The sequence below is a fragment of the Sinocyclocheilus grahami genome, unplaced genomic scaffold, assembly GCF_001515645.1.
Source record: "Sinocyclocheilus grahami isolate Dianchi unplaced genomic scaffold, SAMN03320097.WGS_v1.1 scaffold8.1, whole genome shotgun sequence".
Lineage (NCBI taxonomy): Eukaryota > Metazoa > Chordata > Actinopteri > Cypriniformes > Cyprinidae > Sinocyclocheilus > Sinocyclocheilus grahami.
Genome location: NW_015505187.1, coordinates 1,309,821 through 1,322,609, shown reverse-complemented (window position 1 = coordinate 1,322,609; position 12,789 = coordinate 1,309,821).

Genomic DNA, 12,789 nt, shown 5'->3' with positions numbered 1-12,789 from the left:
CCACTGCAATCTTGGCCTATTCACTTGAAAAAGCTTCCAGATCACTAATGATCTTTGGTTTTCACATTGCCACTGCTTTCTTCAAATTCCACCAAATATTTTCAATGAAATTTGAATCTGAAGACTGAACAGGCCATTCAAGAACATTATACAACCAATCCCTGAACCAACTTCATTAGATTTGGATGTATACTTTGGGATGGCTGACCTGCAGGAAAGTCCAAAGGCATTATAATCTTTGCCAGAATGGCCTGATTTTTCAAAGAATCCATGATATCCTTCATATAGTCAAGATTTTCTCTTCCTGCAACAGCAAAGCACCCCCATTACAGACTGGTCCTCTTCCATGCTTGACCATGGGGATTGTGTTCTTCTGCTCATATGCTTTGCCCTTTTTGCACCAGACAAAAGACGATGATCAGACGCTGATCCACGAGTCTAAAAAGTTCCAATTCGGTCACATCACTCCATAAAACTTTGTTTCAGAACTCAAGAAGTCTATTCAAATTAATTTGAGCATATTCAAGTCGGCCTTTTATGTTCTTCTTGGTCAAGAGTGACATTCAGCGAGGTGTCCTTACATCAAGGCCATGCTTGTCTAGTGTTCTTATACTCTTTATTGAAATATGTTTTTTCATCAGGTAATCTTGCAAGTCTTTGGCAGTAAATTGAGGGGTTTTCTCAGTCGCTCTGATCCAACATTTTATTCCCCTTGATGATATTGTGCTTTTTCTTCAACGCCCTCGAAGGTTTTCTGGTGCAATACATTTTAAACTTATGAATTAGGCTGCCAGCTATGTCTTTAGAAACTTTTAGCATTTTGGAAATCTTCTTGTAGCCACATGTAATAAAACATTGTATTCTATATAGCTTTTGTGAGAGCTCTTTTGACTTGGCCATAACTGCTAACTAACTTTTGCACATGCATGGGCTAAATATATGCATAGCTTATTCAGTTTTGTTATAGAGTCTCTAAAGCAGGGGAGTTTAGCTCCAACTTGCCTCAATACACCTGCCTGGAAGTTTCTAGTATGCCTAGTAAAAGCTTAGTTAGCTGGTTCAGGTGTGTCTAATTAGGGTTGGATCTAAACTATGCAGGACACCGGCCCTCCAGGACCGAGTTTGGGCACCCCTGCTCTAAAGGCTTAATTGTGTTTTAATACAGTTTTGTACCACACCATACAACTACATGACTTGAATAATTATGACAATGACTGTATTACAAAAAGCTTGCTTCCTACTTTAGTGTTCCTTGCTTCCTAATCCAAAAAACTTGAAATTACACATTACGAATATTGTTGGCCTTTTGACACATTGCTTTTGCTCCTCTTTTCTAAATCACTTTGGATAAAAGCGACTGCTAAATGCAGAAATGTAACACCAACATTTCACATGTCCACTTTGACACTTTGGGATGAGTATGTGAGAAAAGGACAGACAGTGTGAAAAAAGAAGCAAAACAGAGACAGAGGCAGTAAGAAACTTGAGCTGCTTACTTTCCTCGGCAGACAGGTCTGCTGCTGACTCAGTGCAAGTGATACACGCTGCACTGGGGCACAGTGCAACGAAAACCAGCGCTCAAACTGCCAGACAGGCATCCAAAACCCATCCCTGACTCCACCACAACAACTCATCTAATATATATCAGTGGCATCTTGGAGAAAACGGATGGTTTTGTATAGAAAAAGAATGCTTTACACACTATTTGATCTAATATTTTGTAATCTGTCAGCAGGGACTTCAGAATACACAGCATCTGCAAAACTAGATACAGAGGCAAGCACTTATACAGGGAGGGTAACCACTGTCTGAAGGATGCTCGACTGCACCAGAAAATCACAGTGACCATCACACTGAATTGTGGGATACCACTGCTGTCCTGTCTTGGCACTCAGCATGCACTCAGACAATCTCTCACATGCCTGACATAATATCCCATTGGAAGAAACTGGAGATCTCTATGAACAGTCTAATTTTCAAGACAATTTGCTCATAAATTGGTTAAAACTACAAATGTTATTGTTGGAACGTAGTGTTGCATTGCAAACCATTTTTATCTGACACTTTCTTTAAAGAAATTATATAGCAAAAAAAAAAAAAGGAAATTGTGAACCTGAATCAAGGCAAACGCATGTCACAATCTGAAAAGAGATATCCATGATAACGTTATTGTACAGAAACAGTAACTCACTATGAACTCTAACTATTGACTCAACTATGTCCTTAGTTTGAGCATGAGGGTTAAGACAGTTAAACAGGAGTGTAAGTGCCTTGGCAACAGCATTTTACTCAATGTTGGAAAATTTCTGTGCAATTAAATTTAAACATAGGACAATTCGATTCTTAAGGCAGGGCTCAGTGATGTGTCAACTTAGCCATGCCCAAATTTAGTCTCTCATTAAGTCCATTTGGTAATAAAAAGTAATCAATGGCTCCACCAAAATCCCTCCATATAAAAGTAGGATCCACCCAGCATCCACCAGCTACCTGAAGCCTTACACCATTATGGCACAGTGAAACGGAGTCCGTGCAGGTGAGTGTGTCGGCACGACCCAGACCATCACGCAAGATTTCTGTCTAATTCGTCAAGAACACTGCAGGAGCCCTGGGCTGCGGGCGCTGAAGCACTCTGGAGCGCAGTCAAAAACAATATGGAGTGGAGAGTGTGATGTTGACATAACGTACGGATCCCATGCTGAATTTATGGTGGGAGAGGCCCTTCTAGTGCTTTTCATTATTCCTTTTAAACATCAAAATGCCATAATGGAAGCCAAGAAGTGTCTCTTTTTGCTAGAAGCAAAATGTGCAAATATTAAGAAAAGTGGTGTGTTGAGAGAGACACAGAGAGAGAGAGAGAGAGAGTGAAGCTAATCGGAAACATGAAAGAGCAGCATAGTAACACAAATCAAATAAACTAACCGCACAATTAGGGCTAAGCCTTTGGTTTCCTCTCAGTTATAAACAGAAAAACGGCAGGAGAACAGACATAATTACTCAATTCCTTCTCTTCAAAGTTTACATGGCATGTTAAAGCCTTTTCCACCTCTTTATTTTTTGAGACCTCTTGGATTACCCCTCTAGTATTAATATGAAGGAAGCCAAGCAGCAGCAGAGAGAGCTCTGGGTTGTCTCTCCCTCCCTCGGTTGAAAAATTACGCTTCGACATTAAACTAAGCCATGGATAATATCATAGCACATCTGATTCATAAATATGCGTTCCATAAAAACCCTCTGTCAGTGTGAAATACAAATGACAGAGTAAAAACTCCATGAAATGATTAGGTGAATGGATACTGGGATGGGGATCTAAAATCCCTGTGAGGGTAAACATTGGTGCTGCAGTTTGCACGGAGACCCAGCCCGATGCAGCCCAGTCCATGACTCATGCATTGAGGCTTGTAAACGCACATTTTTCCCTTTTGGTACATGCTCAGTACATGCGAGGGTAAATCTGAGGGCATGGAAAAGCATGACCAGTGACACACTAAATGAATCTATTCTTTAATCCGATGTGTGTCAGAGTCTGGCAAAAGGCCACAGAGGCGGCTAGACGGCCCTGGTCTGACAGTTTAACAGTGGTAAAGAGACTATGGGACTGTCTCACCCACAAAACACTACATCTGCCCAACTCTTGGGCCCCACAGTGCCACTTTCACACACTGTAATTTTCCTATACTGGGCTCTGGGGACATCTTTTCATGGGTGGGCCACTGGTCTCTCTTTCTTTCCAACACAAACTTCTTTTTTCTGTCTTGTCTCGACTTGGAATTTTTTGTGTGGGATCATGGGCCACTAATGTCTTCCCCATGAGATAAGCCTACGCAGTATTATAAAATAAATAGAGATAAATAAACAGTGACTGTGTACAAGCTTTGCGTTTTCCCCTACATTTTTTTATTAACCTTTAGCCGTTGGTTAAGCACTTTGTGTGGTTCTTCATCACTAGTGATGCGCGATAAGGTGAACATATACTATTATTCATACAAATGGTTGGGAATTTGAACCAGCCTCAATGCTACAGACATGAATTTGACCTCAAATCATGTGGCTTGAGGAGAAGCCAGGGGGAAAAAACACCTACTGTAGCAACCACCAGGGTTGTGTGTCATTCAGAATTAAATTGAATGTCTCTTAAAATCCAATTCAGTTTCAAACTTTGAACTGAATTTGAACTGAAGTAGTAAACTGGCTAGAATTACAACTTGAATTTGAATATGAGCAAGTAAAAATTACCTTAATGCAAATAAATAAATAATGATAATACTTTAAGCAAAAAGTCTGCTTAAATCGTTGATTACAAAAATGTTTGCAAAGCTTTGAGTTTTAAAAGTATACAGGCTTTGCAAAGAAAACAACAACTCAACAGATAAAGCAATAGAATGACAGAAACGTGTATTTAGTTCATACATTTTGTCAAATTTAATAAAAATGGACTTCCTGTTGACTGTGGCCAATTCAATTTTTTACAACCCTGGCAACCCCATATTAACATTCTAAATAGCACAGAACACTTTAGCAACAGCATAGCAATGCCCTGGCAAACACCCACAGCATCCTAGCAATGAGGAAATAACTACTACTACTACTACAGAAAAATACAAAAATCTAAGTATTTCTCAAAGCACACAGACTAGTACCTGCAGCTGCCTTGACTAAGGGCCAAATATTTTATTATCCTACCTGGGATTCAAACCAACAACCATTTGATCCCTTGAGTGGAGCCCCCATGTTACTAAAGACGATCATTTCCAATACTGGGCTCTTAGCATGCCAATCAAACTATAAGTGCTGCTGTGGATGACTGAGATTCATCCCTCATTTCAACTAAGCTGAAAAAAACACATCACTTTATCTCTCTGCATGAGCACAAAGAAACACACACATAGGCATAAGGGCTCATGGCAAAGAGCTTATGACAGCGAACCAGGTGTCAGTGCAATCTTCTGTTAAACAAGAGCTGAGTACAACAAACCCTTGGTAATGGTGATTTTGGTTTTTAAATCCTTAAGGGATATAATTTTTTTTCCTCTCATAGATTGGTCAATGACAGACATGCAAAGCTGCATGGGGAAACTCCACATATCTTGAGATATAACTCCACCAGAGGGCCAGAGAGTCAACACTGCCCCCTCCTGCCTGCCTGGACAAAACTAGTATCACAACAAGTTCAGACATGCCCTGAGTGGGCGTGTATGTTTTCCGAGCAATGCAAACCCATGGTGGGTAACAAAACAAAAATAAGTATAGCATGCCTATTATGTGGAATTGAGCCTGGCCTTTTTTGTTAATAAGTAATTACCTTCACTTGTTGTGCTAGCATGTAAAAATGTTAAATGCTCCCTTTAATACACACTAAAGTCTTAAAGAAACAGAGCCCCCTCAAAAGAACTTAACTGAGAGATATGACTAAATGCAAAGTACATAAAAATTACAAGAAACTGCAGCCAATGCACCAAGCATGTGTAACGGTGAAAGCAAGCATATCCTTCACTCTCAACGTTCTGTCAACAAGCACCCTGAGAACATCTTTCTCAAACATATGAAGGATGGCAAATCCACACCCTGGTGCAAAAGTGTACAGCCCTAACTGAATATTATATTCTACTCTATTCACTGCTTTCGTTTTGAAATGTGTTCACAAGGCATTGCTGTTGATCAGGCATTGGCAAGGCAAGGTGGCAATATTACTGCTAGACTTCAAAGTGTATCTCCGTGACAAACCACAACAGGCCAAGTGATTTTTTTTCTGCAAGGAATATCACAAGTTCCAGATTTAATCTCACCACCTCTACAAATCTCTAATGTCTTGATGAAAGCCATGTGTGTTTTTAAATTCAGAGGCCTTAACCCTTTTCTTTCCTTACAAACTTACTTTGTGTTGAAATGAGACACTGGAACATTTTAGCACAACTACAAAAATACAGTCAAGTAGTCGATGATTTTTATGTTGCACTATAAGCACGTCTTGACTTTCTTCTAGAACACTACATTGAGTCTGATGGGTGTACTGTACTGTCAACAAACAAAAACACCTCCCTTTTTTGAAGAGCAGGGACTTGGTCTATGGACCATTGCACTCAGGGTCAGAGTTCTTTTAACGAGCACATTAATTCTCATTCTGATGTTTCAATTCTAAATCCAGCTTCTATACAATGGAAGACTTGACTCAAGAGATGTTAGGTCAAACTGTGGGTGGGGAATCCAGCTGAGAGAGTAAAGGAAAACTGAAAATCCTGCCTTTTCTGTTCAGCTCTTTACACCTTACTCAACCAGTTGTGAAACTTACGACGTGCTTGTGAGGCAATGAGTGATACTGCAGTTCATGAGAAGGTGTAAACACCCTTACTAACAAACTAGCCACGACACCCATCAGGGCAAGAAACAGATTTATTAATAAACGCGTGGCTTGCATGCCCTACAGCAGCCTCAGCTAAAGATTTCATGAGCATCAAGCTTGGCTTGTAACACGATCTTCTATTGTCCAGCCCAGCAGCCCGAGTGCTGTTGAGTGCTGGTGTGGAATGGTTTACCACAAGACCTCAGGACAGATGCTTTTGCACTCCCACTTTTTCTCCCAATTTTCTACATTCTCCCATCTCCATTAATTGCCATGTTCCAAGCAAAACCTCAAATTCAACATGATGCTTTCACATTGTACAATATTACTGTTATCTTTTCATTCTACAATCCTACATTCACATTACAGGCATGTTTGAGTTCAATGTTTCTGCAGCGAGGAACCCAGCAGATCTGAGAGCTTTGTGAATATTGGTACCTGCAAATAAAAAGGAGTATTTGCATCCGAGCAGAAGACCTTTGTATTGTCCTGTTCCTATTGCCAGTTTATCATCTTACATTGGTCTGGTGTAAGGTCAAGTCTGTGTGGCCTGCTAGATCCACCAAAAGTCCTCAAGCTCCTTTCTTCTAGTATTACCTGCAGACGGCTGGAAATGTTGCTTGAAAACGACATTTGTTTTAAGGATGTCGTCATGAAGCACAGGGTTTCTTGGACTGATGGATGGAAGGAAGGTAGGATAAAATTGGACTACTTTAGTGAAGGTGGCTTATTCAATGTGGGGAAATTAGGTTTGTGTTGGGGATAATGTCAAGAAGCTCGGTGCATCTTCTCTATAACACCCTGCTTTGATGGACTGACAAATGGATGGATAGATGGATCACATTGGATCGCTTAGCCTGCCAGATCCACCAAAGTTTGTCAAGCTCCTTTCTTCTAGCGTTTCTTTCTACCTTAGAGAAGGTGACTGAATCAGTGAGGGAAAAATTAGGTTTATTTTGGGGATGAAGGTTGTCTTGCTGTTATGAATGAATGAAGCTGGGTCACTAAGGTCTCCTGAATGTCTGGTTCATCTAAAATTCAAGAATATAAAGAAAGACCACATTTCACTGTCCAGCAGTGGACTGGGACAGCGGTGTCCATCCTCTTATCACAATTTTAAATTCCAAATTTCGCCAACAGGATGTCTCACTAGGTTTAATCAATGTTGCTTAGATTGGCTTGACTACAGGGATTCAAGATGATTGGATGAGTGGTGGTTTGCATCCAACATCAGGTTAAACTGGAGATAAAGTTTGCAAGTGGATCATCAGGTCCACTGAACCAAAAATGCTGTTCATTCCCACCCAGAAGATATCTGTTTCCCCATTCAAACATTCCAAAATTCTCATCCAGTGGAATTAACTGCAGGATTTTCAAGCCAATAAATTACAGATCTTGAACGACAGTTCAGCTCCAGCTGGGTTGCCTGGCCTTCACAATCACTCATAATGGCTGCATTCATAATAGATGTCAGAGAGCATGTGGACACAGCGCGGTGAAAACAGCCACTAGCCATATGCTGGTAATGACCGAGTTAAAGGCAGGGTGGACATGGTCCTTTCATTGATGCATGCTCTCTTCCTCCTCTTCTCTTCCAAACAGACCCTAAATGGTGCATGAGGCTTCCCATAAACCAGAACCTCACCTCAGCTACCAGATGGCACAGACAGGAAAATTGAAACGGATGCACTTTTTCCATCTAGTCCTTTGTCTTGCAGGCAGCTGCACAAACATGGAGCATGCAGAAATGCATGCTATGCTTGAGTTAGTAAATTACGTGTTTTGTGATGCTTAATGACAACAGCCCAATATAATTGCATTGCACATGCTACATTTGCTTGGTAGAAAGCGCATCTATTTCTTCACCCTTATTAAAGGGCATGGGCCAAACAGAGGAAACCAAAACAGGATTACAGAAAAACTTACCACCAATCTAATCCCAAAGACTCATTATATGCCTTTCTGATCAAAACCAGATTTTTCAAAGCGCTCCTGATATCAGAATTACATTTCTTGGCTGGATTGAAGGACAAAAGGCCTAAAGAAGTGAACCACTGTCGATATTATCACTGCAATAACACACACATTTATTCTAATAACTATTTAGTGACACTAGAGGGTTGACAAGCAGGTTGAGTTTCCATGACACAGAAATCCAGGCAGCAGGCTCGGTTTCTCAAGTTGGCTCAAGAAGTTTAAATCCCTGTCAAACAAAGTGTTCTTTTTTTTCTGTCTTTTAATGCTGGTTTTGCAGAAAATTAATTATAGTATCCACCTCAACAGGACACGGTGAGTGCATTCTTCCCCGCACCACTTTCCATAACAACACTCAGGGCTCTAGAAAATACTCTGGGCTGGAGGAGTTTTCATTTGGCACGGATTCATCGAAGAAAAAAAGCTGGAGCTCTTCCAAAGACAATATTTGTCAGAGAAGCCTCAATTCAGACCTAACAGTGTTTATTAAATTGGGAGCTGCTGTACTGCCTTTTTTTCGTCCTCTGATCTGTATGTACTTTGAATCAGTTTCGGACTGAATTTGAGAGTTGTTCCTTTTTCCCTTGCTCTGCAGTCTCTTTCAAGTCTGTCGTAAACAACTGATCAAAGGCGCGGCGTTTAAATTAGTGATGGGAAGTTCGGATCATTTTACCGACTCGGACATTTGAGTCTCGTTCAGCAAAATGAACAAATCTTTTTTCAAGTCATTTCGTTCATTTTAGCAAAATATAATTTAAATGTTACGTGTTACTTCCCTAACACGTCTACTACTTACGCAAACGTTGATCACACTACAAACAATACAAAACTATAATGCTATAAGAAACAGAAAAGATTAATTCATTGTTTACCTGGGTCTTCAGTCTATGATTAGCTCACCTCACCTCTTAATTGACAAGTCTTCGGGTTTGAGTCATTCGTTCATCACGTGACAGCCCCATAAACATAACCTATGCAGTCTGAGCCGGAAAGAGAATTGATTAGTTAATCTCTCGAGTCTTCGGGTATGAGTCATTCGTTCATCACATGACAGCCCCATACATTTTAACCTATGCAGTCTGAGCCAGAAAGAGAATTGATTAGTCTTTCGAATCGTTCGTTCTTTTGTCACGTGACGTGACAGCATTGGATAGAGAAATTTGTTAATTTACAAGCTTCCTTACAAACGGGTGCATAGTTATTATTAGTATTATTAGTAGTATCAGTATTATCATTATTATAATTATTATTTACTCTTACAGTTACGTGATGCGTTTCTGGTCTCAAATTGTAGCTTTTTACTTCTACAGTTTATAAATTGTGTGAATTTCTGTCATGATGGTTCTTTTCCATAACACTGAATGTTGTAACAAATGCAATAAAGAGTTGGTTGTTATTATTAAGTCTCTTTCTGGCTCAGACTGCATAGGTTAAGCTTATGGGGCTGTCACGTGATGAACGAACGACTCGAAAAACCCGAAGACTCGAGAGATGAACTAATCAATTCTCTTTCCGGCTCAGACTGCATTGGTTAAGCTTATGGGGCTGTCACGTGACGAACCAACGACTCGAAAAACCCGAAGACTCGAAACAGGTGAACTACTTGACTAATTCCAGTACAGAACCTATAGGATGTTGCACATGCGAGACTGAACGAATCACTCCCCGAGACGACTCGTTCTTCCCGAGTCACATTAAAGATTTGTTCAAAATGAACGAATCCTTCAAGAACGACCCATCACTACTTTTAATCAGACACAACAGATGTGAAGTCAGATGACCGTGGGAGTGTTACGTTTTGGTTTTGATTCAGTCGTTTTGACGACTACTGATATCAAATCAATGGGTGATATGGGGCATGACACTTCAGAGGAAAAGTTCAGAGGGATGTTTACAGGAACATTAGCCTAGCTTATTTTATCTCCAAATAAAATGTTATAGGTGCTGGAATGAACTTAAACAGACCTCATAATCTCCCCATGCTGGATCTTCAGCTGCCTAACAAACAATAGAGAACAAGTTTTATCGTTCTGTTGACAAATGCTTTAATTAAAATGGGTGCAGGTGGAGGGTTAAAACTGCACTAAATAACCGATCCAAGGCCACAGCCGAAAACTTCTGCCCCAGGGGGTAGGAATCAAACCTGCTCTGCAAACAGGAACCTTCAGCCCACAGCTCAGAGGGTCAGAGTGGATTCAAACTCATCCGATTGAGTGAGAAGTAACCATGGAAACATTTAAATAACCACAGAGACCACTCAGATACTTGAGCAGGCTGTTAGCACCGTGTTCAAACATTTAATGCCCCCTCTACACCGAGACCTAAGAGTCTCTTTCCAGTCCCAGAGTTGGAGCACATCCAGGCAAAGACTTTCTGACTCGCAGCACCTGCAGAGCTCAGCTGGGGGGAGGAACAGACACGGTTGCACGTTCAAAACTATATCTAGGTCAACTATACTGCACCAACCACACTTCCCCAAACAAACACGATCGCTCAGGAAACACCCCTTTTTGTACCAAAACACATGAAGCCTACTGTTCTCCATGTACTTTGTGTCTGCAGCAGGTTAGGCCACAAGTGTGCATGGGTGTGTCTCACTCCTAGCCGGTATGTTTACTTTTTATGGTACACGTGTCTGTTGTGTATGTGTGCGGCATGCACGTAAGGTTGTATTTACAGCCTTTTCATGAGATCATACGCACAAGGTCGGATTAGGCAACGTGCAGTGTTGCCTTACAGATTTTACTCTAGCGTTCTAAGGAAGACTGGCATGTGTAAAAAGAAGTCATCTTCTGTTTATCTGGGAAGAGGTTATAAGGTCATCACACACTTTTTCACTATGAGCTGTCACACTTTTACTCTAACCACAAGTCCAGAGTGCTTAAAGGCCTTGCAGTCAGGGGAAGAACGTCAACTTGCTTGCATTAAAAAAACGCTTCCTTGTGCATGATCCAAATTAGTTTTAATCCTCAGATTAGTAAACAGGTTTTGCTATTCAAGTCAAACGGCATACAAAAAGAAGTGAAACCACGTACATAATGCACCGATTTACAGGTCACGTTGGCACCACCTAGAAAAACGAATGTGCTTTTAAAGGGGAAGTTCAATCTAAAATATTAATTCTGTCATAATTTTCTCACGCTCATGTCGTTCTAAACCTGTATGACTTTCTTTTATCTGAAGAACACAAAAGAAGACATTTTGAAGAATGTGTTTTGTCCAGTAAACGATGGTCAATGCATGAGGGAACCCTTTATCTTTCATTGTATGTACTAAAACACAAGTATTTTCCAAAATATCATCAAAAAAGAAATGCAAACTGGTTTGAAATGACATGTGGATGAGTAAATATTGACGGAATATTTATTTTCTTGGTGAACTAGCTTTTAACAAAGTCTGCTCTGTGTTTAGTTAAAGGTATAGCAGATATAATTTTATTCTCATGCAGAACATTAAAGCTTCACTTGAGCATTTCATTGGCCCCTGAGCAGCAAACACAAACCAGACAGAGCTGAGTGAGGTGAAACAGGAACTTCAATTTGACCTATTTTACAGAGTTCATTTCCTGTTTTGCCCATTCGCGGAGAGACGCGTGAAACGAGACACCAAAACACTGTTAATGAATGTGGCCACAGAGAGCGGATGTCACAGTCCCATATAATAAACGCCAATAATAAGACTTGGTCTGAAACAATAGACGTCTTAACGCAGCCAGGTTCAATGCACGTAAATCCAGTGTTTTTCTTTGAAGATCAAAGTGGTGAAAATCACAGACTCCTATACATTCCTGTTTAAAGTTTAGCTAGTGTGCACACGCTAAATAAGCTGAGGTGCTCCCCTGGCAGAAAAAAAGTGTTATCTTAAATCTCATCACCCGTTACACCTATCTGTCGCTGGCCCACCTACTGTGCTACATTAGTGGGGTGAAATGTTCTGTTGCACGTTAATATAAAATGAAAGGGAGGCTAAAAATTTTTGTTCCAGGACATTACTTTTCAGGAAGCAGTTTATTTTAAAATCCCCTCAGACGCAGGTTCTGCTTTTATTTTCGATGTATATATTGCATTCCTTGCATTTATAAGCATACCTTATTGCATAGTTGGGGAGTCATCTCAATTATCACCAGTAAAATATGGAGTGCCACAAGGATCTGTCCTAGGTCCTCTGCTATTTTCGATATACATGTTGCCCCTTGGTAATATTATTAGAAAATACGGGATTAGTTTCCACTGTTATGCTGATGATACTCAACTATATATCTCAACAAGACCAGATGAAACTTCTAAATTATCTAAGCTAACAGAGTGTGTTAAAAATGTAAAAGATTGGATGACCAATAATTTTCTCCACTTAAATTCGGATAAGACAGAGATATTACTTATTGGACCAACAGTACACAGAATCTCTTGGATTACAATTTGCAACTAGACGGATGTACGGTTACTTCCTCTACAGTAAAAAATCTGGGTGTTATATTA